Source organism: Anas acuta, chromosome 11 (genome assembly GCF_963932015.1).
Source record: "Anas acuta chromosome 11, bAnaAcu1.1, whole genome shotgun sequence".
Taxonomy (NCBI): domain Eukaryota; kingdom Metazoa; phylum Chordata; class Aves; order Anseriformes; family Anatidae; genus Anas; species Anas acuta.
Window position 1 is genome coordinate 14,858,030 of NC_088989.1, and position 27,808 is coordinate 14,885,837.

The 27,808-nt window shown below is 49.2% G+C and overlaps 1 long non-coding RNA gene across 25 annotated transcripts in view; it reads right to left on the bottom strand.

The window, feature by feature from the left end:
- Positions 1–27,808, bottom strand: part of LOC137862221 (uncharacterized) — a 221,972-nt gene that overhangs the window by 15,992 nt on the left and 178,172 nt on the right. For 10 of the 25 annotated variants that reach the window (XR_011100100.1, XR_011100091.1, XR_011100095.1 and 7 more), the window contains 11 exons: positions 19,062–19,397; positions 17,265–17,437; positions 15,219–16,293; positions 14,363–14,625; positions 13,301–13,517; positions 11,945–12,131; positions 7,630–7,713; positions 6,098–7,121; positions 5,259–5,405; positions 1,718–2,108; positions 1,017–1,192 (listed from right to left, as the gene is read on the bottom strand). This is a non-coding gene — a long non-coding RNA (uncharacterized lncRNA). Of the gene's footprint in view, positions 1–1,016; positions 1,193–1,717; positions 2,109–5,258; positions 5,406–6,076; positions 7,122–7,629; positions 7,714–11,944; positions 12,132–13,300; positions 13,518–14,362; positions 14,626–15,218; positions 16,294–17,264; positions 17,438–18,418; positions 19,398–21,076; positions 21,179–22,453; positions 25,037–27,808 lie in introns of all 25 variants that reach the window. The other 15 variants (XR_011100102.1, XR_011100098.1, XR_011100107.1 and 12 more) reach the window with 15 other exon arrangements.

A 27,808-nucleotide genomic window follows, 5' to 3' on the forward strand; every position in this document is an offset into this window, starting at 1 on the left:
ATAGGTGCTTTTGGCCCGTGCCTCTGACCGCTCCAGGCTGCAAAGCTGCCGAGCATGGCTGCGTGAGCCAGCTCGCTTTGGGAGGACACCTGAGGCCTGAAGCAAAGCTCAGGGAAAGCCAGGAGACAACCCATGGGCTTCATGCAGCTCTTCAGGCTGACCCTGACAGCTCCCAGCACACTGCCCTGGGTACGTGGCAAATGCCACACTGAGTGAGCAGCCGCTGTGAGCCCTGCTCACACAGCAACCACCTCCACTGCTGGCAGGAGCTGCAAGCAAATTATCCCAATCCCTGCAGAAAGCAGCCTCCCCTGGGAAAGATCCAGGAGGATTTAGGGATGCTGGAGCATCTCCCCCCTTCTGTCAGGTACCGTGCCTCGGTCCATCTGCTCTTCCCTTTCGATTCAAACACAGATTTTATCACGACTCAACAGGGCTTTGCTGCCAGAGGTGTGCAGCCCTGCCTCATCCCAAGAGCATTTTCAAAAGCTGCCTCAAATTTCAGGGTAACCCTGCAGAGTTATGGCCTTACAACACACACCAGTGCTGCTCTTGGTGCAAAGTCCTGCTCATCTCATCCAAATAGTAATGAGCACCAAACGTAGGGCACAGGGCCTGCTTCCCTGTCTGTCCATGGGGAGTTTGGCCACTTATCTCAGTGGCTGCAGGACTGGACCCAAAGGTATCCAAGTTGCAGACTGGGCCAGCAGCTTCCCTGAGTGCGGGCTGACTGGCATTGCTTTGGGGATGGATGAATAAGGAGAGGCTGTGCTGTAGTTTTTACAGCTGTTTGAATTAACATGTTTAAATTCCTCACTGGTGGTGACCCCGCAGCACAGACCAGGCTGGCAGGACATGGCAGGGACAGCTCAGAAGGGTTATCCCCTTCCTTCCCAGCTTGCATTCTCCCTCTGCATGTTCAAAGCCTGAATTAACCCTATGACATGAAATAAAGACTCCCCAAAGGGACAAAAGAGACACAGCATCCTGTTGTGACCCAGGCTACACCACCCTACCTGAGCATCAGTGCTCCAGGCTCAGCAGACAGAGGCTCTCAGTTTGGTTTTGGATCAGCTCCTTGGCTTGGAGGCCCCAGCCAGCTGGGGTCTGTCTGCAGGGATGGCAACAAGGACCCAGCTGGGGCAGCCCAGGGGGGACATTTTCCTGCTCACCAGTCGTAGAAGAGACAAACCTGTAGGAAAATGGAGCATATTTCTGTAACTCCTTCTGCCACCCTGGAAGAAATGCTTGTATTGTTGGAGGGCTTGGCATTGAGCTCCACTTCAATACATCTAGGCAACTATGTCAAAAACAGGGTTTTAAAATAACAAGGTAAAACCTGAATTGAACAAGCTACCAAGGTCACCTTTATAATTAAAATAGAGAAGAGAGGTGTAACTCCCAGACTTATATAAGGGAAAAAGCCTTGTATGGGGATAACCCAGGTTAGGGGTTAACCTCACTGATGGCTCTGCAGTAGCCACACTGGATGTGGTGCCACCCAGCCTGCACAAGTTTTCAGAACAGGGACGTTTGCCCCAGATGCTGGGTGATGCCCTAGGGCAGGATCAGAGCAGAGTGGCCCCTCTTCAGCTTCCAACTCCCCCAGCATGTCAGGCAGAGCCAGCCCAGGAGCTCTGCTCCCTCCACCCACTGGTTGGGAGAGAGGAGGTGGGGGGAAAAAAAAAAAAAAAAAGGATGGCAAATTGAGACTTACCTCTGTGCTTTCTCCTGACGCCCCCATCACTCTCCTCCAATTTAATCATTCTCTTCCTCTCCAATCAATGCCAATTTGCAAGAGGAGCAGCTCCCAGTGCCTGAGCGCAAAAGCCTTTAATTACTGTCATCTCGGAGGCTGTGCCAGGCTCCCCTCTGGTGCCTTTTTCATAGTTTTCGGAAGACAGTGCTCTAGGACCTGACGCCCCCAACATGCCATTTGTCAAGCTTTATTTTAAACCAGCACTCACTGCCTATGGGGAGGCATCATCAGTTAAAAATCTGGCTTGTGAGGAGCAGCTTGCTGCACAGAAACGCCGAGAACTGCATCCCTCCATCTCTCTGCTGTCTCTCCTCCTGCTTGTAGACTGGACTCACATCATCTATTAAAGCTGCAACAGAGAAAACAGTATAAATGGGGTCAGAAAGGGACAAGGCGCATTAAGGGAGACCAGCCTGATTACTGTTACCTGTGCTGGCTCAAGAGCATCCTGTCCCACAGAAGTCCCCAACGTGATTTTTGGGAGCACACTCCCCAAGGGGATGCATGACCTTTACATACAGTGATGCATTTGGTATAAGCCATGGCTTTGTATTTTCTCCTGCATGGTAGAACACGAATGCAGTCTCCTACACAAACTGAGTCCTGTGCGTGGCATGCACAGCAGAGCAGGGAGGAGAAACCACCTTGCTGCCTGCCCTGCCATGCTGCAGACAGGACACAGGGCTGGTCAGACTGCTGGGGTGAAACACTACAATTGTCCTTAAGCACAGCCTGAGCTAATATCTGGCACTCTGCAAACCCAGCGACCTCGCTGCTCAGGTTCAGGAGACACTGAGAGACACCAGAAAGGATGCCAAAACATTTCCAGATGGCCTGGGCCGACCCACATGGGACCTGCTCTGTGGAGTATGCCCATCAGAGCCATCCTTCTTATTTTTCATGTTTGGAGCATCAGCTGTGGCAAAGAGCTGCAGAGGAGGGTTTCTGGGGAGCCACTGCCAGTGGGTGGCACTGCAAAACCAGCGCTATGGAATGGGAATGGAGGAGCAGGGTGGAAGAGCAGCACAGAGGCTGCACACGCCTGTGCTGAGCATCTCTGGCTCGGCAGCTCAAGGCATGGGCTGTGAGCACTGCGGGGCTGCCGCAGCCAGGCAGCACAACGGGAGGAGAGGAGGCATCTGCAAGGGGTTCGAGCTGCTGCTGTGGTGCAGGCAAGGAGCAGCACGGCCTCCATGGGGGACACAAGAGGGAAAGTGAACTGGCTGCTGAGGTCAGGATCAATGTCCTGTAATAGATCACCCCAAAACATAAGGTCTCACCTCAGGGATCCAGGCAGGCTTCTGCCTCTGCCCATGTCATCCTGGAGGAAATTATGGCTGTTGGTGCACAACGAGGATTTGGCTCTGGAGGGATGTAATGCCTACCTGGTGGGTGGCAGTGCCATCGACAGCCTCTGCCTCCACAGGCAGAGCCACCATTTCTCCACACAGTCATCACAGCTAGCATGCAGTTTGTCTGGCAGGGAAAGCAAACAGCCTGCAGAAGTCTGCATCCAGCAGGTCCCACCAGCAGGATGCTCAGGAGTGCAACCTCAAAAGGAGTTTGCTTTTACATCACAGGGTTTGAAGCTGTGGCACCAGGGCTTCATCCGCTATCTTCCCTCTGCAGGGAACATGCTGAATGGCAGGGAGGGGGTGGCTGCCACATCCCATCCGCAGACTGCCCACCTTCACACTTAACACCTTGCTGCAACCCCTTCCAGACTGGGGAAGAGCCTCGATCCAGCCCTTCTGCCGCAAACAGATCCAGTTTGCTCCTAGCACTGAGCACTTGGTAATTACAGTACATCCGACTTAATCGGGATGTGCTTAATTGGGAAATCCACTTACCAGGATGTCACCTAGGGAACCCAATTTAAGCTTGATAACACTTAAGAGCAAAGCCTGCTGCTTTATAGGGAAGGTAATTCTCCTGCAGGGAGATGCCTTCAGGTGGCTGAATCACACTCCCTCTCTCCCACCAGCATCCAGCAACTCCTGGCTGCTTGCTCCTGTAACAGATTTCAGCTTTCTCCTTAAGTAGGTTACAGTCAGGAAAGGCACCAACTGCTGCTGCCAGATCACTGCCTGCTGTCACCCCACAAACCCAGCATGTCCAACCCCTTTTTCTTGGTTAAATATGGTTTTCCTTCCATGGCCAGGACATTTTGATGAGGATGATACGCATTAGGCATGCCCAAGCTGCTCTTCCCAGCCACCACATGAACTGGGATAGGGCTAGAGCCTTAGAGACAACCAGTATCCCTTACCCCATGCTAGTCTTCCTCCCACGTCTCTCTGACAGTCCAACACATCAAATACCCAAGTGAAGAGAGGAAGAGGAAACGAAGAGCTCTTAAAAACCGAATGTTTAGTTAAGCACTTGGAGATGCCAAATTTTAAGCCTGGTTTCCTACAGGAAAAGAGTTTACTTGACCATACTGAGTATTTGTGTGTGCACTTATGCATGCCTAATAGATCCCACTGATAACTGCTCCATCAAACCAGTCAGAGAAGCAGCTTTTTCAAAGACAACAAATTCCCACAAGTTTATAATAATAAGAGCAAGACAGAAGAGAGAAGCCCTATGAGTACCCAACCCCCGCTATGTCTCAGGGACTTGGGACAGCATTTTCACAAGCCAAACCCCACAAACCACATTTCCTTGTTTCCAGAGGGATGCAGATTGCTCCAGGATCATCATTCTTTCAGGATTTTGGCACTGCCTTGGTTATCCTTTTCCTTTATACTCTCGCTGCTTGTTTTTTTTTTGAACTCTTCCTGAAAGTGAAAGTACTCTGCTACTCATATTCAAAAGGCCAGCCTTTGGATGGAGGCTGCATTTGCTACCGAAACATCTGTATCGCATGGCAACAATACAACAAAACTTTTCAAAATGCTGTGTTGGTGTTTTTGTTCTCCCCAGCCTCTAGGAGCTGGAAGGAGTTGAGCTGAATGCTTTGGATATGTAACAGCGATTGCAAGCAGGCTGGGAGAAAGCATGGGCGACTCCTTTAGCATTGCTTGCCTTTCAGACACTAGGAAATACAATAGCTTGGCATCAATTTTTATGACTGCAGGTTTTGTGCTTCCCTGAACAAGCCAACTTCCACATTAGCAACACTTGCTTTTTTAAGTGCTATAAAATATGCAAAGGCACTTGTAATATATAGCAGTTTCTGTTAAAACAGGAGGTTAAGTGCTGAAATGCTTCCCAATTTATCCTTTTGCTTCTCCTAAACCATGCTGGGAAAGGGGATAGATGCAATCCTCTACTTAAGCTTATCAGCCTTAATAACCCCGAGATCGATGGAAGAAAAATGCTGGATGCCTCTCTGTCATGGTAACAATCACAAAAGAGAAAACCGTCTCAATTTCGGAGAGCCCCAACCAATGTCAAGCACAGCACAAGCACACTGAGGTGTAGCACAACAGTCAGAGCAGAACCTGCAGGCTCTGGTAGAGCAGATCACCACGATGAACCACTCTAGCAGGCTCACCTCCTCGTCCCCTCCTCTTGTTCCTGGCCCTCTTTGCCTTCACTCTGCTATCAAATAGGCAGAAGGCGGCACAGACTCGCAGCAAGGCCGGCGTCATGGCCCGTAGCTGGCAGCCGGCTGTCTGCAGTCAGGTTCAGACCAGTGCCTCTGGAATGGAGAATGAGTATTTATGAGTTTCAGGCTTTTAGTACCATGCGTGTTCAAACCCATCCATGCCTGCAGAGCAACCGCAGCTCTCCGCTGCCAGTACGAACAGGTAACCCCAACCAGACAGCGCCTTGCATCCATTTCACACATGTAAGAAGTATTGAGCAATGAGCAGGAGGGTCATCAGACCTCAAATCTTTAAAGCAACCCTGGACATCTTTATACAAAAGCAATGAGTATCTTGAGCGTGGTTTATGTGATACAGATTTTGTGTGCTTTTTGGGTGCAAATTAAGCATTAATTGTTTAACAACTGTCAGTGGTGCTCTTTCCAGCCAGCAAAATATATCATGACATCCTGAAAGCTTCTTAGCACAACTGATGTTAAAAAGCAGATTGTTTTTAAGATTTTCAGTGCATTTTCCATCAGAGAAAAAGTGCTGAGCCTGGTGCTGACAAGTGCAGTCTTACCCTGTTTGTCCAGTGGGTCAAGGGGGGGTGTTGGACCTAACTGGCCCCTGCCTGCACTGGCTTTGGGCACCCCTGGCCTGGCTCTGACATCCCAGCTTGTGTGGGGACACCAGGGATGATGACATTACAGTCCCACCAGCGCCAGCCTCCCACCCAGCCAGCTCCACCATCCAGATGGACCTGATAAAACAAGTGCTGTACCCGGGTACATGCGCTCCGCACCTGATTTTACATCTGGGCAAAAAACAAAGGCAGGACACTGCTTTAAGCATCAAGGGCTCCTTCATTCAGCATCTAGTACGCTAGCAGCTCCTGCTAAACGATCCCTGCTCCATCCTTGGGGCCAAGGAAAAGCTCTGATGACTGGTGAAGTCCTGGGACCTGAGCATCCATTGCTTTGCTTTCAGGAAGGCTAGGAAAAAAAAAAAAAATCCGTATTTTCCGGTTAATTGCAGAGTACCAAGCAGTAAAATCCTTATTTTATTATCATCCCTCTAGCCAGCCACCAGGCTCTGAAACAATGGTGAATGAAAACAGAGCTCGCTTGTGGTGCAAGTGAGGACAAAGATTTGGAGACTTGAATGGCACAACTGGATTGATGCATGGGCAGGGGCAGCCAGAGACCAGTAGAGCTTTAGGCACTCTGGGAGCTCACATTTAATTAAAACAGGGAGGAATTTGTCTCAGCAAGTTGTGAGACATTTACTTCTCCAGTGTGACTAAGCCGCTGTGTGTTATCTAACCCCTCCGTGGGGACTTGGCTGCCAGCTAACCATGTTCCTGCAGCTAAAGTGGGTTAATTGAATCTAGTTTGATGCTTTGGGGAAAGCCTGCTTGCCAGCCTACCTGCCCCTTCACAATCCCAATCAGCCTTGCTAGCAGCAAGACAACCCAGTGGGAGTTTTAGCTGCGAAGGAGTATTCAAAAAATCCTGACAAAATCCAAGGGCCTGACCAGAATGACGGGTTCTTGTGGTTCTCCACATCATTCCGTTTCCAGCAATGCAAATTGGTCTCTTCTCCTGCAAAAAAACAATGCTGAAACATGTTCCTACTGCTCACAGGACCTGGGGGCTCCCGACCGCTGAGAGCTGTCCTTAACCACAGTAGGAAAGTTGTGGCGCCGACTTTTCTTGTAGTGGTGATGCAAATCTCAAGACGAATTTCTCCATAAATAGCTCATTACAAACAGTTCTTTCCTTTGTCTCAGGTTCCAGATGAAGACGAGGAAGTTGTTCCGGCAAGAGCTGCACATATTATAGCAGAAAGATATTTCTCAGAGGGCACAGCTGAGCTACAACAGCCCTTGGGCTTTCTGACCTGCTCTCTGCACCCTGCAGCTCTCCCTACCCCAAGGAGATAGGAGGAACATTTGAACTCCAGAGGTCCTGGTTTCCATTCCTTTTCCCTCTTGTTCTCCTGGGCTAAAAAGCTTTTTTCCCCTTTCTTTTCCAGCCCAACTTGACTCACAAGTCTGGCTCACCCCAGCTGACTAGCCCAGTTTTGCATCTTTGCTGTTTTTGGCTCATTTGACAAAGCACTGGCATGGCACGAGGGGGTAAGAAAGCAGCCGCCTGGTGCTGTGTCTCCTTTGCACTTTTGGAGGTCGCTGCTCTCTGGCAGCCTCCTGAGCCCCCTTTCTGATCCCCCAGGAATGCCCACCTGCCCCTATTCCCCCAGCACTGCCCCAAACACCCCCAGCCAGAGCAGGGGGGGATGCTCTTGCTGCTGTATTTTGCATCCATTTGGTGGTACCTGAACAGACAGCGTTAAAGCCATGCAGGCACCATCTCGGGAGGCTTCGGAGAGGCTCTTGAAGGACAGGCTGAGGTTGCTTATCTGGAAGCAGAGTTAATTTTTAAAGGGAAATCCTGCTCACTTTTCAAAATGAGGTAGATTTTACCGAAATGCTTCTCCGGCTTAATGCACCAGCAGTACCAAACGCATTGCTGAAAGAAAGGAATTTGCTGTGTCAAAGCAGAGCCGTGGTTTTCAAAGCTAACAGGGAGAGAGCACACTGTAAATATACGGAGGAAGCACATACACGGCTTATTAATAGACACTTGCTGGGAGACTTCAGGCTGTGTGACAAGGGTTTTACTGTACTCCGATGTCCTCACATGCCCCTGTTCCCGCACTCAGCACCGACCTCCTTCACCCTGCAGCTCACTTGTCAGACCTGACAGCTTACAGACAGCAGCTGGGGCACAGAAAATGGTGTTTTTGCAGCTGATGTTAGTGCCTTAGCCACTGAAGCATCCAGCATCTATTCTCAGCTGGTAGGAAAAGCATCATAGAAAAGGAGCTCATGCCCCTTTTGCTGATTTAACATTGCCTGAACTGTGAGTAGGGCAGGAGTTGATTTTGTTAGCTTTACACTCCAGCTCAACCACTCATTCCCCAAAAGGCTGAACACAGAACATGCTCTCTACTTCTCCTATGCAGCTGCTGTTGAGATGGCTCCAGAGTTTTCCATCAAAAGCAGCTCCCTGTTATCTAAGGCTGTTATGAACTGGACCAGATGTATACATTCCTACATAGCAAAACCTGGCCCAGCACAGATCCTACAGCCTCTGACTTCTTTCCCCATGAAAGCTATAACAAGAAAACGAATACCCTAATTAAGGAACAGAAACCAGTCACTGTCGCACCGTAGGCTTCTCAATACATTCACACAGGTTGAGTTCCCTTTTTCCAGATACAGGCCTTTCTGTCAAACGGGGCATCAGCCAGCTGGGCTGCTGGTGGAGAGGGGTTGGCTTTGCACCCAGTGATGGAGGGAAAATAGCCCCCACGGGATGCTGGTGGGAGCTGGTCCGTGCACAGCAAGGCAGAAACCCTGGTATCTTCTCAGAGCATCTCCAGCCTCAGGATCTATCAATTTCAGCACTCCTCCTGCCAGCCTGTAGATTGCCCAGGGCCCAGAGATGCACAGACTATTATTAAGCAGCTATTTCTGTTGACATCCGTATTTTTAGGAAACATTACTGAAAACATTCACTGCGACGGCTTGGAGGTAATGGAAAAAGAGGCGAGCTGAATACTCTGGGATATGGGGACCTTGAGGCAGGCAGCCAAACCAGGCTGGGATGTGGCCCAGCTTCCCCGCTGTGTTTACGCTCTATGCCCTGCAGGGCCCTGGATGAATCCTGGCAGTATCCCTGCGGCTGGCCGGCCCCTACCCAGGGGTTTTGGAAGGGGCTGTGTGCCAGTGGTGGGCTGGGATCACTGCCAGCCCACCTCAACAGGACCCTGTTCAAGAAGAGTGCTCAGCTCCCTGAGATGCTTGGGGAGCCGTGGCGAAGCAATGGCAATTAAATTAATGGTGAAATCCGCGGTCCCGGCGCTCTCTTTACTGCTCAGGAGCATCCAGCAGAAGGCAATACACGGGTCTGAATAGTGGATGCCAGACCTAGAGCTGCCTTGCCCGCAGACTCACAGCTGCTCATGCTCACCAGCCTCTTCCACTGCCCTTCTCCTTGTGTTCAGGATGAACGTGGCAGAACAAGAAGAGAGACTTTGGGGAGACCAGTCTGCTCTCTGAACAGCCGATCCTCAGCACAGCAAGAAGAATGGACTCCATTCACCCTCAGACTTCAAGGAGGAAAGCTGCTGAAGATGTGCTGGCCCTGAGCACGTTTGTACCTGTGCTGTCCGGGCTGTCCATCCACACCGGCCACGTATTTGCCAGGCTGCTTATAGAAGTTCCCCTGGCCTGAAACCACAGCTCCTAGGAGGCAAATCACCACAGGCTGCAGCAATCAGCTGCATATTTCCTGCATTTTTATGCAGAAAACCAAGTGGGCCACCAAAACACAACCATGATTAAAAAAAATAGAAATCATTTTCTGGGTCAAGGTCAGCATGCTCCCTCACCTACCTTTACCACACGTCTGCATACCATAGCAGTTTGCACACCCACAGGTGTGCACGCATGGGCACAGATGCCAACTGGCAGCTGATGTGTCCCTTCTCCAGGACAGGGCTTATCTCAAAGCCCACTTATCCCCCAGCACCATGAGCGCCCGGCCCTGACTTTGAGCTGATGCTGCACAGCCCGCGCTGGGCAGGGTGCTGGGGCCACAATCGTCCTCTTGTGCAGACCTCAGCGTGCTTGCTGTAACACACAGCACTTGACCACAAAGCCCTGAGACATGCTTAATAGTGCTCTTGCGCTGTTTGCCCGCTAATAGCCTTAACTTCCGACTGCACCGTGCCAGGGTTTAGGCAAAGCAGGGTTCCCAGCGGGGTGCTCTATAGATTTCCTTTCCCATGAAAAGAGACTTACGCCTTCACATTTGTTCCTTGTGCCCAAATCCTATTCTTTCCAGGTAGAGGAGAGAGGAATTTGGTGGATTATGATTAAGGAGGTGTTGTTCTGAGCAGGAGCGGGGCAGGAAGGTTAATGCAGCGTGTGGCTGTGGAGCATAAGGAAGAGATGCATTAACGGGAAAAGGCTTGTGAGAGGGGTTTCTCAGGGCTCTTCTCCCCTGCAGAGCAGGTGGGAATTTCCAGGCATGCGATATGTGTTTATTTGATCCAGAGGTGGACACTTGACTTGAATAGGTCCCCTGTTACTGTGCAGTGATGCTCAGCAGTGGCAAGTGGCTCTAGGGGTGGGATGGGCACAATGCTTGTGTTAGGAAGCCCCACCGTGCCCAGGCATGAGGCAGGAGCTGTTGGCAGGACCACAGAGCTCATGTACAGCATGCTATCTGCCTTCCCAAGGCTCCAGCACCTTTCTCTCCAGAGCCCCAAAACACTGCAAAAATAGTAATTGAAACTTCCCAGCCCCCAGTCTCACCAGCGGTGCTGAACTCATTTTGCAGTGTGGGAAAACAAGCCTTGCACGATTAAAGACAGACAACACAGTTCCAACAGCAGGAGAAATCACTGTTGAAATGTAAACTGCTGCGTGAGCCCTGGCCCTTCACTTCCAACAGAAGGCCCTTCAGGCCAAGAAGAAGCAGGTGGCATCTTCTTCATCAGGAAGACAACATCCATCTCTCCCCATACATATGGGCAACAAAAGACCAACCCACCAGATTCATCTGTGCAGTCCCAATAGCTACAGTCCAACATGTGCAGAATTGGAGGTTGCAGTGAAGTGGGGAGCAGTTGAAAGATAAGGAAAGAGTTGCCTTCAAGAAGCCCTTTGTCCAGTTCCTCCTCCTGGAGCATCTCTACCTTTAGAGCCATCAAGAGTTCAGAGCTCCTTCTGCCACCCTGTTGACCACAGGGCTGATTTCCTTCCCTTGAAACGTATTAACAGAAAGTTCTTGCATATGGAACTTGGTGCTGGAGCACACTAGAGGTTGGCTTATCTGAAAGCTGTACACTGGAAGCTCACACCAGAAGCTCTGACTGTTTGCATTCTGGTTTCTTTAATGCAGCAAAGAGTCTAGCAACAGAACAGACCATCCCTCTCCTCATTCCTGCTGGCTACATACTCTCCAAGAGCCCTTGGAAAAAAATCCATGCAGGAATCTAGACTTCCATCAAGAAGATCTGGGCAAATGCTGCAGCTACAACTACGTAGCCATTACAGAGGACCTGCTCTGTACATGGAACTTCAGTGTTGTAAAACCTTACATTGTCCCTCTGCAGAGCATAACACCTTGAGGAAAGCATGAAGCTACTTTTCTTCAAAGATTATCCAACAAAGCCATATTTAACCTAACACACTCAGGTATGTGCTCACATTCTTTGCGACTCTTTTTAGTCACAATGCTTCAACTGATGAGCTACATTTCATCCCAGGATGAGACATGCTGTAAATGAAAAAGACCCATGCATTTACTATTTTTACCTGCCAATCCATGCCTGCTAGGAGAATTACAATGACATCTCAAATTAGGGTCAACATAAAAATTTAGCACACATCAGATCTGAGCATCTGTATGGGACTGAGCTTGGGCTGATGCAAAAGCTACAGGCAAAGCTCACAGAAAATGTCAGTAAGTTTTGCTATCAAACAGATTGAGGCAATTTAAGAAATTACCAGCACTTTGCTGATGCAACCTGCTGCTTCCTAACTGCTGGAGCAGACCAGGCACTCTTTGCAAGTTACCTTTTGGGATCGCTGGAGGTTGTGCCATGGTGGAATCAAGCCCACCACGGTGCCATGGGTGTCCTCGGATCGGATGGGGATGCTGGGCTTGGAAGATCACATCTGCCATGCTGAGCCCTGACAGCCCTTGCCTGATGTCACCCAGCAGGACAGTGGCAACACGTGGGATACGGGCAGTGGCCAGCCCCTGTTGTGATCACAAATAAAAGAACAGGAAACAGCAGCAATTGAAAACGAATTAAAAAGAGCTGCTCTTCTCTGCAGAGCTGGCAACTAATGCGCACATCTGCGGGGACTAATGGTAAATGCTCCTTTCCCAACCTGGCTACTGAATGAATGAAGAAGTTAAGCCTGCAATAAAATTCATCACACATTTTAGCACTCTCAGTGTCTTTCACCCAGTTGTTGGTGTGTCTCTAGCCATTAAAATCCAAGTCTTGCTGAACTAAGAAATGCATGAAGTAAATTGCACCCAGGCAGTGGGAACTCTGGCCAAGCATTTTCCCATTTGCTTGCCTTGTCCTCGACACAAAGTTAAGCACGTGCTAATATGCTGTGAGGTCCTGAGCTGCAGTTTGGTGCCAGCTGGGGATGGAGGGCAGGCAGTCAGATGGCCACAATGGTCACAGCAGCACTGCATGACACGTCTAGGTTCAACATCACCACGTAGGAGCTGCTGGCAACACGTGCTGCTTTAGGTCCAGAGGACAGCCAGTACAGAGACCACTGCAAGCTGTAATCAATGGCAGGGTTTTGCTGGAGCCATTGGACACCCCCTCCCTACCCTGCCCTCTTAGAATCACAGGACCATCAAGGTTGGAGAAGACCTTCAAGATCATCCAGTCTGACCTACAGAGTCCCCTTGCTAAGCCCTGTTCCTTTGTTCTTAAAACCTCTCCCAGGGGTAAACCACCCTTGCCTCTTAACAGCTTGTCAAATGCTTAGGGACCCTTTGGGAGGAAAAGGCAATTTTAATGCAAAATAACTTTTTTTTTTTTTCATTAGAAAACTGGGTTTATCCCTGCTCTGCTACTACTGCCATCAAAATGCTGAGCCCAGGCCCCTGGCATGGGGTGCGTTCACCCCCAGGGGCAGCCATCAGGCTGTAGCCTGGCTGTCTGGAAAACCCAGCAAGGCTGCAGGATGTGGGGAGAGGTCCCACTCCAGAGGGGAAGACAAACCAAATTTCAGCCTCCCCCGCTCACCACCAGGCTGCTCCCAGATGCACGCCAGCAGCACCTGCGGCCGCCCACTCCGCGAGCATCCCCACGGGCTCTGAGCAGCTGGGGAAGCGCTTACGGAGCTGGCAGCGACGCGGGGAGTGTTATTTACTGATCTGGAATGGATTTTCCATACCTGCTGATATATCCAGACCTCAGTCAAAAGCGAGGGGCAGCGACACTGTTGGGGGACGGACAGGCTTGAAGGGCTTTGCTGAAACCTGTGGTTTTGTAGTTTAGCACCGCGGACTGGCTTCATTTGTCTCCTCACTACTGCAGCATGATCCCCAAGGAGAGGGGGGAAACGTGCTGGTTTGGACTTGCTGTGCTTCGTGTTTGAAAGGGATGGTCTTCTGCAAAGGGAAGAGAGGGACCTGGAAACCTGCTGATTCTATTATGCTTTCCTGGGGCTAATTTAAGTTGTTGGAAATCAATGCAGCCGTGAAAAAAGCAGCCCGTGGGACTCGATTCAGAACGCCTGATTCCTATTAAAGATCTAGGAATTGCAGGGAGAGGAGCAGTGGCATAGCAACAGGAAACGTTCCCTGAAGATGATGTGACTTCAAACGAATTTCGCTGTGGCTGGGGTTTCCTGCTCACCTAGGAGGCTTTGAGGAGGTGGAGGGAACGGCAGCAGACCCAGGGCTGCTCTGCTCCCCACTCCATCACCGTTCCCGGACTCGAATGTTTGGCTTTCACTCCAAGCCAAAACAAAGTCAAGATAAAAATATCAGAATCCTCCAGGCCAAAGTCATGCTCCTGCTGTGTTCCTGCTCTAGCCTGAAAAGTGACTTCCCATCAAGATGCGCCATCAGAGCAATTACCCCAAGAGGCAGCTGCGATACTCCCAGCGAGACCCCGCTGTCTGTCACAGCCATGTCACAGCCTCGCCACTGACTTCAGCTCGTTTTTAGCAGCTATCAGGAGCTGGCAGGACACAGGGCTTCTAGTCTGAAGGCACCCCAATTGCTGGCAGTCAGGCACACGCCAGCATCACAACAAGGTACAGGGACATAACACCAGCAGCTGGATTCATGAGAAGTGGTTTCTCAGGAGAAGGCAGCTGATGGCCGCTTCTGCCAGGGAAGCAGGTGACACCAGGCTGAAGAAGAGCATTTGTCTGCACCAATGGGCCACTGAGACATGGAAGAAAAGTTTCCTTTCGGGGGCAAAGGGGCACATCTCTGCTTTCACTTACCACCCACAGCAGCTCTCCTCCTCTCAGTGCGCCGTTCTCATCCCTCAGCTGACATCGTGCAGCAAAAAACACTAATCTCATCCTCCTCCTACGACATGCCAACAGGGAAAGAAGCTTAGCTGGGGACAAGGCACTTCCCAGCAGCCTCTGTGAAGCCGACCTGGTGGCCTAGGGTTCCCTGTAAGGATTATACACGCAAATCCCTGCGGCTCCTGTGTGCTGAGCAGGGACGAAGCGGGCACCAGGATTTGAGCAGATGCTGGCTGGAAAATAACCATGAGAAAGGAATAAACCAATTAATGCTGACCCACTGACAGCCAGCACCTCTCCCCCATCATTCCCTGCACAATAAAACCTGTCTCCGAGGCTCAAGCAGATTTAGGGTGACTGCAAAGAGCCCGGAGGAAGAAAAAACAAAACACCAGAAACCCTTTCCCACTCCAGCTAATAATATTTCCAGATAATCTGTTGGAGGCAGCACCCTCTGCAAACCGGGAAAGCTTTTAAGAGCTGTTAACACCTTCATTTAAACTTCCTCATCCTCCCCCAGACAAGCTGTGATTAATTACCCAATCCACCTTGATCCCCCTGGGAAACAGCACTGGCTCTGGGCATTCATAGGCAGATTTTCTGGGCATGCCGGGCCCCTCTCAGCCTCCAGATAAGCAGGAAAAGGCTGGCGAGGGATGAACAGCATCCAGCCACGTGTTTACATTAGCAGGGGTGGCAGGATGAAAAGCTGACCAGGGTCTAGGCAACATTTGTGGTTGGTTCTCTGACTGGGTTTTGGAAGGGACAGTCACCGTGAAGCCCATCGTTCAGGCCCCTCTGAGAGTACAGCCCCACTGGGTTTCACCTGGGTTTTCTCAGCCCTCCTTCCAGCTTTGCTGGTCTTCAACTCGGCTTGCTTGCAGGGTATGTCCTTTCCTAGCAGTTCCCAATCCTACCAGCGGCTTTGGAGATGGGGAGGTGGTGAGGAGAGGGCAGCTGATGCTTGTTTTGGCAGCTAGTCACTACAGCAGCTGTGATGATGGCATGAGCATCTACACCTGCCAAGGCCAAAAACTCAGAGACAGCCTGATTGCCACCACGAGGCCCTGTCTGCCATCGCTGTTTTCTGCCAGCCACCTCAAGAAACCTTCAGCCAGGGACAGCAGCAGCTCTTGGGTCCTAGTGTGTCAACTGCTGGGCTCCACATGAATTTACAAAGGGAAACCACTGTCCTCTCCTTGGTCCCTTCTCCTACAATGTATAGGACATTTTCAAACAAGACAAAACAACTTTGGAGTCATCATCTTGTGTACTTTCTGAAAAGGTGCCAAAGAGAGAATGAAGAGAAAGAGAACGTCTGCCAGATGGTGCAAGAGGGTTCAGGTGTCAGCTCCCCCAGGGTGCTTCGCAGCCCCAGGTGTTGGTTAGCATCACACCTACACACTCTGCATTGTGGGCTGGGCTCAGTTTCAATTTTCTTCTTATTTTTAGCTGTGCTTTCAATAAAGGGAAAAAACAAACAAAAAAACACATCTCTGAATCTCTGCAGCTTCCTCAAGTCTTTGAGAAACAGAGAGCTGAGGAGCAAGCAGGGAACCTGGGATTGCTGAAGGCTCCAGCCAGCTGGAGGTGTCTCTATCTTCCAGTCCATGTCCAGGAACAACAGTCATCAAATCAGCTTGACCAGACACTGGAAAGTGTGTGGGAGTGCAAAATGGATGTGGCTTATAGATCCGCTCTGCCAGGTCTTCTCCAGGATGCTGAGTGTGTGGGACACCTGGGCACCTTCTCTGGGGTGGAAAGCCAGAGGAAGCTCCACCACAGGGGCTCCTGGCTCTGCCAACAGCGCCTGCTCTTATCGACCACCCGTCATGATTGATATATTGAGAAAGTAATGCCCAGAGGGAATTGCTGTGGGATTTCTGCCTCTGACATACGAGCTCCAATCATGCAGAAACAGAAAGAACTTTACAGATTTTGAGGATTTCTCCACTGCTAGCGAGGGACAGCCAACACGTCAGGCTGGGACCCAGCTAAGCAAAGCAGGTTCTGTGGCACTCTTGCAAGGACAACAGCTCACAAGGGCCACCCATCTCCACCAGGACTGAAGCTGTCACTGCTCTGCCCTGAGGACACTTGGGCAGCTCTCCCAGCTGCCTTCTGGTGATCAGTGGTGCGGATCCAGTGAAGCCCAGCCCAGCTAGTTTGGGCAGGCCAGCCTGTTTGGCAGACACAGTACTTTTTACAAGGGTCTAGTCACTGTTTGGATAGGAGACATGAGGAAAAACCAGGCGCTGCAGGAAGTGGTTTGGGTGATTTAGTAGGTGGCATCTTCCCTGCGAGTCAGCAGTGTGCTGAACGTCCTCGCAGGGAGTTCAGAGCCCCACGCTGCCACAGGTGCTGCCATTTTAATGACATCCCAAGCCAACCACTTGTGGTCACCCAAGATCCCACTTCTTGCAGGTGCGGAGGTGTTAGCTCCAGTGTCCTGACCAAGCTCCAGTTGTCAGCAATTATGCTCTGCTGAGCCAAGAGCTACAGGAATTTCCTCTGGACACATTTATTCTTCACTCTCTCTTCCTGCTATGGCTACTGAACAGTTTTCCCAGGTGCCAGAAAAGAGCATTTACATATGTGCATCAGATACAAATACACTGAAAGCCCTTTTCTTGTTCTTCCCCATGCTCATTCTCTAACGGCGACCAACCCTAGTGTCCTGTTTGCCTTGTATCCCTGTTCCTTCCATACGTCCCTATCCATGCAATTGCCAGCTCTTTCATCCCCAGACATAGGATAAAAACAGACCAAGGTGCCCAACGCTACTATCACGTGCATCTTTCAGTCCAAGGCCCATGAACCATTCACATCTGGAACTGGTCTGATCAAACCATGGTGTGACTTCCCTGCTCACCTGTTGGTTTTGCTCTTCTTCCTCTGCCTGGGGTTGTTCAGGTCACGGCCATCACTAGCTTTGGCTGAACAAGTGCATCATGCCGCACCCCGACGGCTGGCAGCATCTTCCCCACTCTCCATCTCCGCCCAGGAAGCAAGCACACCTCAACCCGTGGTGAGAGATCCCAGCTGCTACCAGAAAAAAAAAAAAAATCACAGAATCACAGAATGGTTTGGGTTGGAAGGGACATTAAAGATCATTTTTTCCAACCCCTGCCAAGGGCAGGGACACTTCCCACCAGACCAGGCTGCTCAAAGCCACATCCAGCCTGGTCTTGGACACCTCCAGGGATGGAGCACCCACAGCTTCTCTGGGCAAATAACTTATTATGAGACTGACACTAATGAAAGATGAGATTGTGACTTCAGATGGACTATAGCCATGGAAAACATTTCAATAATTCACCATCCTGAAAGTGAAGTATATTACTGGGAAAGAGGTCTTTTCACAGCGGCATTAACTTCTGTGTAACCAGAGCTGGAAGCAAAATGGGACTTCTGAGCAGTAGAGAATCCTGGCATTTCCAAATGCATTCGAAAACCAACCCCCCTTAAAAATTATTTGTAAACATAAAATATTTTGTTTCAGCATTATCTTTTTCAAGAAAATGAATTCTAAAATTAAACAAAAACACAAAATGCTGAAACAAACCTCAAAACCTAGAGCAGAATGCTGGCAAATGATTCAGTCACATTATTGCCTTCTGTGAAAATGTTTCTATTTTGGCAAAACCACATTTTTTGGGGGGCAGGCGGGCTGTTCTGCCAGAGGCTTCTGAACCTGCAGCAAGTTGTAATGGAGGCTGAAGCCAGACATTGCGTGGGAGGCAACATTTAAACTGTTGCAGTTTGGTTTTTCATTTGAAACCACTCCAAGGGCGGCGGGGAGGATGTACAGGAGCATGAATTGCTGTCGGGCACTTTGGCTGTCTTGGAAAGTCACCCTCAGTGCCTGGGCAAAGCACGGCTGATGCCAGCGAGGCAGCCAGACAGCAACACTTGCACGAAGTGGGGTTATCTGGGAAACCCCTACTAGATTTCCTCTTCAAGTGGGAACGCCATCTGGGCAATTACATCGAATTTATCTCAGTAATTAAATGCAACTTCACTCACACAGCAGATGCATTTGTGTTGGTTCTTCTACACGTAGCCCAGGAGGTCACTGAGGATGCTGTGCTGGTTGCACACCCTGCAGCTGCTCACAGGGCACAGAGTGGCAGCTGGAAGGGACTGTCACTGCCAGTGGGGGGACAGCACATATTTTTGCTATGGAGCCAGGCTCTTCGTGAGGGAAGAGCATTTCTTTGGGGTTGATGGAGTAAAGATGTGCAAATGGTGTGACTTTGCTAGCTCTGACCTTATGCAGCCCATGCAATGCAGCGCTAGATTACAGTCTAGCAGGGAGTCTCCTCTGGGACAGCAGGAGAATGAAACCTCCTCAGCCTCCTTTGGAGGCCACACGGGCTTCTGTGCATCTGTGGACATCCGTGCAACAACAGCCTCTTGCACAACTCAGCCTCAGTTCCTTCCCTTGCTGTTGAAACCACTGCAGAAATCCCAATGGGAAACTCTTCTGGGATGTGACCGCTCATGAGACAACAATCCTGCCTGCTTTGGCCAGGCTGGGAGGTCCTGCTGCTGGCGAGGATGCTCCAGCCAAGCAGAGCGAGGAAACACCTATGAAATAAACCTCTTTTGTGGTTTCACATAAAAAAGTCAGTTATGTTATCTGTTGTGTGACATGCTCAAAACCTACCACAGATGACTAAGCAGCTGGGAGTTACTGGATCACAGATCATATAATCCTTCTTGTACTTGGCAGCATGACTTGTTATGATTCATAATTTCCAGGCGTATTAGGATTCACAAAGGAACGTAACAGAAATCCTCAATTTTGCAACAGGAATCCTCACGTGTTTAGATCCTTGCACACAATTTTGGTTTAAAGACCTCAGGTTTGGGTTTGTTTGCATTCCCCTCTCATGCAGAGTCCCCATGGAGAGGCAAGGAAGCTGAAGAGAGGTTTTGAGTGCAGCACCCTTCTTCTGAGCAGGAGAGCAGGTTCTCATGCTGGGTGGTGAGGGCAGGAAGCCTGGAAGGGGGTGCATAAGGAGATGTTATTAGTGTTGAGGGATGGAGAAATGGCAGAGGAGAAGCAACAAACTGCTCTACCTCCACAGCAGCTGGCTTTGGGCTGGAGGTGAGTCACAATGATGACATTCGATTTTAAGTGGTAGCCAGCACAGAAATGCCATATTTCGCTGCTTCCCAGGCCAGGCTTGGCAAGACACTGGAAGCACTGCAACCCGCGGGGAGCCCAGAGCCTCTATTCCTCTGCTTTCTTCACAATTCTCTTGTTGCCACCCTAAGAGAGATTGACAAGTCTCTAATACGAAGAGGAGGCAACTCAGAGGTCAGGAATCATAGAATTGTAGAAGCATACAGGTTGGAAAAGACTTCTGAGATCATCTAGTCCAACCTTTAACCTAGTACTGAAGTCCACCACTAAACCACATTACTAAGTTCTATATTTACACGTTTCTTGAAAACTACCAGGGATGGTGACTCAATCATTTCCCTTGGCAGCCTATTCCAGTGCTGCACCACCCCTTCAGTGAAGAAATTTCTCCTAATATCCAACCCAAACCGTCCCTGGCGCAATTTGAGGCCAATTCCCTCATCACTTGGTGCTTGGGAGAAGAGCCCGATCCCCACCTCCCTACAGCCTCCTCTAAGGCAACTGTAGAGTGTGACAGTGTCTCCCCTGAGCCTCCTCTAAGCTAAACAACCCCAGCTCCCTCAGCTGCTCCTCAGAAGTCGTCTTGTTCTCCAGACCCTTCACCAGCTTCACTGCGCTTCTCCAGCCATGCTCCAGCACCTCAATGTCCTTCTGGCAGTGAGGGGCCCAAAAACAAACACAGCATTTGAAGTATGGCCTCACCAGAGCTCGGTACAGAGGGACAATCACTTCCCCTAGTCCTGCTGTTTCTGACACAAGCCAGGATGCTGTTGGCCTTCTTGGCCACCCGAGCACACTGCTGGCTCGTATTCAGCCAGCTGTTGACCAATACTCCCAGATCCCTTTATGGGGGCGCAGCTTTGCAGCCACTCTGCCCCCGGCCTGTAGCATTGCATGGGGTTGTTGTGCCCCAAGCGCAGGACCCAGCATGTCCTCCCAGGGTAGTTTGGGGAAGAAGAGCTCCAACCTCACTGCCTTCTCTGACGATGGTGTAACTCTATACTAAGCTCTGAGGTAGTCATCTACAACAGTTCCCGAGTCTCCCAAATCCAAACAAGGCAGTATAGCCACTGTTTTCCAAAGCTCACCGAGCCACACGCACACCTCAGCCTGGATCCAACACTGACCCCAAAAGGGAAGCAGCAGCAAAGCTGGGGAGGTGATGGCCCCATGCCCATCCATCCTGATGTCATTACACATTTTTCTTTTGAGAGGCACCAGTGTTGCCAGGCCCAAGGGTATAAAATCCCATTTAATATTTCATTTTAATCAATTGCTTTTGGTAAGTGCCTGTTGAGGAATTCATGGCAGCATTTTCTCTTTGACACATAGATAGTTTCAATTATGAAAGATGGCTAAAAATAAAAGGAAATTATACTGTTCAGACATCTCTGGAGGTGGAGACAGGAGGGGGAGCTGTCAAGGAGAGCCAGGGAAGAGATTTTGTTAGATGTAAAGAAAAGCTACTTATTTTTACTGAAAGAAAATGTCAAGAGGAAGCCTGACTTGAGTATTTGGAATCTGCTACTCACCTTCTCTACTAATAATTTAGCCTCAACTATGCAGGGTCTGAGCCAGAGTACCAGAGTTTAAAGTCATGGCAATCTCTTTCTGCAGTTGGTTGGACCACCCTCCTGAATCTCTCATTTTTACATATGGAAACAAAAAACAAATAAACAAACAATATATATATATATGTTCATGAAGAAGCCCAGAATTTGACACTATGAACAATCTTTTGGGGCTTTATTTATGTATTTATTTAGTGGGAAAGGCTCAGGCTAATAACCCACGGCTCATTACACCCTCAGTGAGTCTATAGGATGTCCTGATTTTGGTATTACATTTACATTTTGTTTCTGAAATCACCTGGATGAGAGCAGGGTTCGGACCTTCAATCTTTTATGGATAGAGATGGTTATTTCTCTGGAATTTCTCTGTTATTTCTAAGCAGCCATAGCAGGCTGCTTAGCTTCTGCTATGGACCACAGCTGGACCCAACTCAGCAGCTGCACGTCTGCTAGGCTGCAGTAACAATCTCTGTGCATACTTGTAGACATTAGCAGTATTCCCAAGCTTATACCTCTTTTAATGATGGCAATATAATCTGCATCACCAGGGGTTCCCCTTGAGCTAAGGGCTCACACCCCAGCTCCCCATGCTAATGCTGTGGACCTAAGCTCTGTCTGAGAATACAGCTGGACCCATCTGAATGAACACGACCTTGGGCAGCAGTCACCTTTCTGGGCAGGTCCTCAGTGGACAGACTGCCCTGCCCAAGCCATGAAGAACATCAGCTTGCTGAGAGGCTCATGATGTAAAGAGACGGGGATGTGTCCATTTGCTTAATGAAAGCTGAAGTCAGTTCAAGCAGCCAGATGCAGCCTCACTTCAGAGCATGTTCTAAGCAGCCTTAAATAAGCAATTGCTTTCAACACAAACCAGCTTCCTCCAAGGAAGTACTACACAGGTGTCAATTTGCCAAACAAAACATGGACAGCCTCCCAGAAATCAATGTTTACAGGAAATTTCAGACACACATTTGCATCATCCCTTTAATTAAATGATGCACGCTCACTCAATTCAACAAGCTTCTATCTTTAATATAAATCAGTCTTAGTAGCAAAAACAGAGAGAAGACATCAAGTTGATAGGGAATGTTGGAGTTCAGGAAGTGAAATGAGGACTATCCTCCAGACAGACGGCGAGCTGTCACTGCTGAGTGTCACAGAGCCATCAATGTTGTATATATGACAATAAGAGGTGACACACAGAGCCCTCACCAACTGCACTGTCACTTGGACTGTGCTGGGAGCAAACCATGCTCTGCCCCACCCCGTACTGAGCTCCAACCTGATTTAAGTTCCTAACTGAAAACACATATAACATACTGAGTGCTTCTTTCTGACCTTCTCTGAAGCCTCAGGTAGAATGTAAGGGCGAGGAGGGGGGAGCTGGGAGAAGTTACGCTGCAGCTGTAGAAGATCCACGGGTTACATCTGTTGTCCACTGCAAATCAAAGACACTGGAAGAAGATTAAAGTCACTATAAAAGGGCACAGTCTTGCTTTGTAAATGAGAGCTGAAAAGCCTCTAGACCTTTTTTCCCCTCCAGAGTACCTGTTTTTACCAGTCTTTAGCGAAGCACACTGCTCTGATTGGACTGGGCTGTATTTTCTGAGCCACGTGTACTAATTTTAAATGATCAAACCCTCAATTAGCTGCATTCTTTGTTGCATTTTAGGCAGCCATTTTAAGTTAAAATATTGTACATGTTTGGTGCATTTGGAAACATTCCTACATCAACCCAAGTGCAGCAGCACTTTCAGCACAGTGTGCTTTCTGCAAAACCACCACTAACTACTGAAAGGGTGCAGATGGTCTCGGGTACAGCCTTGCATTAGCAGGTGTGCTGAGCCCTGGGAGTGTGGTGTGCTACTGCACACACTTCAGCCCTGTGCAATTAGAGTGTGCAGCCTTGTGCTTTTGTTGTTGTGTTGATAATACACAGCAGAGGAAGACTGCAGAGTGGTTTCAAAGCAGGCATCTTCTCATTGCACACGAGCAGCTTTTTATCAGGACTATTCCTTGCACTGGAAGTTTGCTTATGAGGGCTCCCTTCCCTCATGAGCTGCAAAGAAAGTGCAGAAAAATGTTGCCCCGAGAGGCTATGGAAAATAGGAAGCTGGATAGCAAGGGAGAGATGTTCTGCAGGAGCTGTGATATCACTGGGCTCATGATCAACAGTGACTTCCAGAGAAGAATTCAAACCTCCTGTGACAAGTGCATTATTTTCCACTATTCTTCAGCAAACTTGTCATCTCTCTGCCAGATCTAAAGGATAACGCTTCAGACACACATGCTTCATCTGCAGTCTTGCCTGGCAAGTCACAAAAAGCCTGGCACAAAGTACAATTGGGAAGAAGTTTTGTAAAAAGCCACAGGAAATGACACAGCATGGCACAAGAGTGCCTGGGGAGTTCTGCACACCCTGCGTGGCTGTCCTGGGTGCCATAAGCTGGCAAAGCTGCAGTTATTTGATACACACAAGCCCATCTAGCTCCTGCACAACCAAAAGCAATATGTGGGTTTGCCCTGGCTTTAAAGGGATGGCGCTGGCTTCTCAGAGCATGCTAGGCTGGGATTTTCTTCCCAAAGGAGCCCAAATCCCTTTAGAGCCCAGTCACCCTGTATCAGTCTTGAATAAATGCTTCAGACCTTGGGGAAGCACTGAAGTACAGTATTATTGAAGACAGAAGATAAATCATCCTAGAGATGAGAACTGTGTGTGTCACATCTAAATGAGCTGCTGAAGACTGTTTCCCATATTTCATGTGCCTTTTCCATGCAGTGAACAGGGAGCTCATCTCTTCGCTCAGTGGTTGCCAGCCTCTAGCTGGGAGAAACCATTTAACTTTAAGAGCACAGCACTGTATTAACAGATGAGCTATCAGAAGACACTGGTTTGTGTGCTTAGTTTGCTTTACTGAGGCAGCAGTTGGGATCTGCTCATCTCAGGAGTGTTGCTGGATCTCACTTGGTTCTCAAAGGACTGATAATGCTGTTGCTTGAGGCTGGAGCTGACCAGCAATCAGCACTGGGGTACAGCAGAGAGTAACAAGGCAGCTGTAACATCACCAGAAGTATTTTCACCAGCTATGTGCAACCTCAGCAAATACCTGTAGTCGGAGATATCTTTAGGTACATTTCAGGATGAAGAGCATGGGGCAGGCAAGCCAGCATTACAAGACTCATAACAAGGAATGGTGCAAAAACTGCCAGGTTTCAGCCACCCCTTTGTGGCATATGTGCTCACAGAGTCAGGGGGAAGGTCTGCTGAACTTGCAGGGGAGGCAGCCCAGTGGTGGCTTAGCTCTGGCAGAGATGCACCAGCATCCTGGGACAGACATAGGAGCTTATGTCCAGCAAAGAACATGCCGAGAACAAAGAACAAAATGTCTGGTGGAAATAGGAGGACAGAGAAGACACACCAGAACATGACAGCTTGCTCCAGATCCATCAGCTAAGGATCCTGGAAAAAGAGGGTCTAGAAAGGATGCAGTAAGGTTGCCCAGTGTATAGTAATAGTTTTGTTCAGCACTGAACTGAGCAGAGCACAGGGGGTTCCTGGCTGGTGGTGCTGTGGGGCTTGAGCCAGCCTTCAAAGAACATCCCTTAGAAGAACACAGAGAGCAAGATGAAATTGCCATTCATGCTTATTAGAGCTGCTCAATGAATGAGGAATTCAATTAAGAAAATGTTCCACTGCAGGAAGCTCAAAACCTAAGATTATCATTATGGTAGAGGAAGGAAACATTTTAAATGTATTAATTTTTTTTAATGACATCACTGCAGACAATGCACTTACTCTTGAAGCACACGCACCAGTAAGGACACCAGCCCTCGGCCATGGGGAGTGGTGGCAGGAGGTTCCCTGTGGGACACAGAGCTCTGGAGTACACCAGGCCTGGATGACAGCTCCTGAACTGTTGTCTGGAAGAGACGACAGCACCAGATGCATGTATCTGACCTTTAGTCTTTGCTTCTGACAAGCTCCATGTCTTTTCACATCAAGAGCCTGACCTAGATGGAGATCAGGGAACCTCCCTCAGAGCCCCATGCCAGGGCATGGATTTAGTGCCAACATCTTCCTGTGCTTCCTGTGGTCTATTTGCACAGCGACCAGCAGAGATGATCCAGGAGGCATGCGGGGGTGTCCCCTCTGCTGCCTCTGTGCCCAGGAAATGAAGCAACAACTCAACGCAAAGCAAAAGGTGTTCCTAAGCATCTCCCCAAAATAAGCCTGGATGGCGGAGGTGGGCATATATATATTTTTTCAAGGAAGAGATATCACATGGAAAACCAGGAATAGAATAAATCGCAGGGGAAGGAGAGGAGGAGGAAATAGCTCACAGGCCTTTCGCATCTTCCAAACCCTGTGTCACTGTTTTAATTAATATGCCACTGTTTTAATTAATAATTCTGTCGCCCCTTCTGCAGCTCACGCAAAGGAGCAGAAGGAGGATGTATTCCAGGCATGCAGGTACCCAGGGAAATGAAGTGATCGCTTTAATGTTTCAAGCTTCATTATGAGGCTCTAGCTCTTACTCAAAAATTGTTCTCTGCTAGGAATTATCTAAACTGCTACCTCAGGAGGTCACTTTGAAGCTGGGCAGAAATAGTACTTAAAATTAAAAAACAAAAACAAAAACAAAAAAACACAAATCTGTTGTTTGGAGGTTAATTAAAATAAACACACAAACACAATCCCTGGCAATAATATTTCCATGCAAGGCTGCTTTGTCACTAACTTCTTCCATTGAGCCTGCTTCCCTTTCTTTCTGGAGTTCCTGCAAATTCATGTCCTTCTATCCTGATTAGAATCACAGAATCATACAATATCCTGAGTTGGAAGGGACCCACAAGGATCATTGAATCGAACTCCTGGCAACATACAGGTCTACCCAAAAATTCAGACCATATGACTAAGAGCACAGTCCAAACACTTCTTAAACTCCAACAGGCTTGATGCAGTGACTAGGTCCCCAGGGAGCCTGTTCCAGTGTGTGACCACCCTCTCGGTGAAGAACCTCTTCTGATGTCCAGCCTGAACCTCCCCTGCCTCAGCTTGACACCATTCCCCTGGGTCCTATTGCTGGTGACTAAAGAGAACAGATCGGCCCCTGCCCCTCCACTCCCCTCATGAGGAAGCTGTAGGCCGCCATGAGGTCCCCTCTCAGCCTCCTCTTCTCCAGGCTGAACAGGCCCAGTGCCCTCAGCCGCTCCTCATACGTCTTCCCCTCTAGGACCTTCACCATCTTGTAGCCCTCCTCTGGACACTCTCCAACAGTTTCACGTCCTTTTTGTGCTGTGGTGCCCAGAACTGCACACAGTGCTCCAGGTGAGGCCGCACAGTGCAGAGCAGAGCGGGACAATCACCTCCCTCGACCAAGTGGCGATGCCGTGCTTGGTGCACCCCAGGATATGGTGCAATAGGGTAATTCACTTTTTTACTCATTTTCTTTTTTCTTATCCTTAGTGGGCATCAGGTGGTAACTGCCCCAACAGGACTGTGCACATCAAAGGAGAACAGGTCAGAAAAGTCAGTAAGGAGACAGGGGTACTCAATATGATTAATCCAGATGACTGAAGGAATACAGGGCAGCAGATGCTCCTTTCTCTCATGCAAATATCCAGTCCAACCTCCACGCTCAGCAGTGTCTGGAGGAGGCAGTGACTCTTTCTCCTTTGGGCAAGACAAAGAACGATTAAAACTACCTGCAGAAACTTTTGTGGAGGCAGTAAGTGCCTTGTAGGAAGTTGCTGATGTGGAGGCATGCAGGCTATCACTGATCGTTGCCTTCCTGTGCAGACAGATCTTCATAATGCTCATCCTTAATTGTATGAAAAAATTAAGGCAGGAGATCAACAGTACCATAAAGAATTCATGGGGAAAAGAGACAAAAGGACACTGTTCGTCTAGGAAGGTTGCTCCAAAGAGGGACAGACCTTGCAACCAGAGCTCAGACGGTGGCACATGACATGACAGAGAGAGAAAATTCTCCCAAGCTGTTGTTTACATTTTAATGTGGTTTCACAGCAGGTGAGATTGGATAACTCTGTGCATCCAGCGATGGAGGCTGTGCCACCGGAGGATCAGGCTATTTGCTGAGCTTACTGATTTCTCTCTTTCTAGGCCATTCTTACTCACAGCTCCACCACCTCCTTCTCCTCCACTCTGTGAAAAATGCCCATGAAAAAATTGGTTTTGTTTACTTGCTTTTCATTGCATTTCTTGTTGACCTCACTGAAAGACCAAGTCTTTTTTTTTTTTTTTGTTAGATTAAAGAAACAAAAAACTCACAAGAAAGCTTTTAGAAAATACTGAGCTACTGCAGCAGCCCAGAGAGAAGGAACAGAGTACCTGATAAAACCAGCAGACCCAGCCTTCCCCCAGGTGCTCTCCCACCCTGAACTGCCTTCCAGCAACCCCAGGACTTGCCCCAGGAGCTGGCGAGCTGGGACCTGCCCCACATGGGGCCATACTGGAAGAAGTTTTTTGGATGCTCAGATGAGAGGCGCCAGCAGCGTGCGAGCTGCTCATACCAGCCTGCAACGTGCTCTTGAGTGGGCAATTTAAAATGATCAAAAGGATGAGTCAGAGGAAGGATTTCACAACCGATCTGCCCAGGCACGTGGCATCCAGAGAGAAGCATGTTGGTGTATGACATGGGGCCAGCCACAGGCCTGGTGAGCTGCTAACTG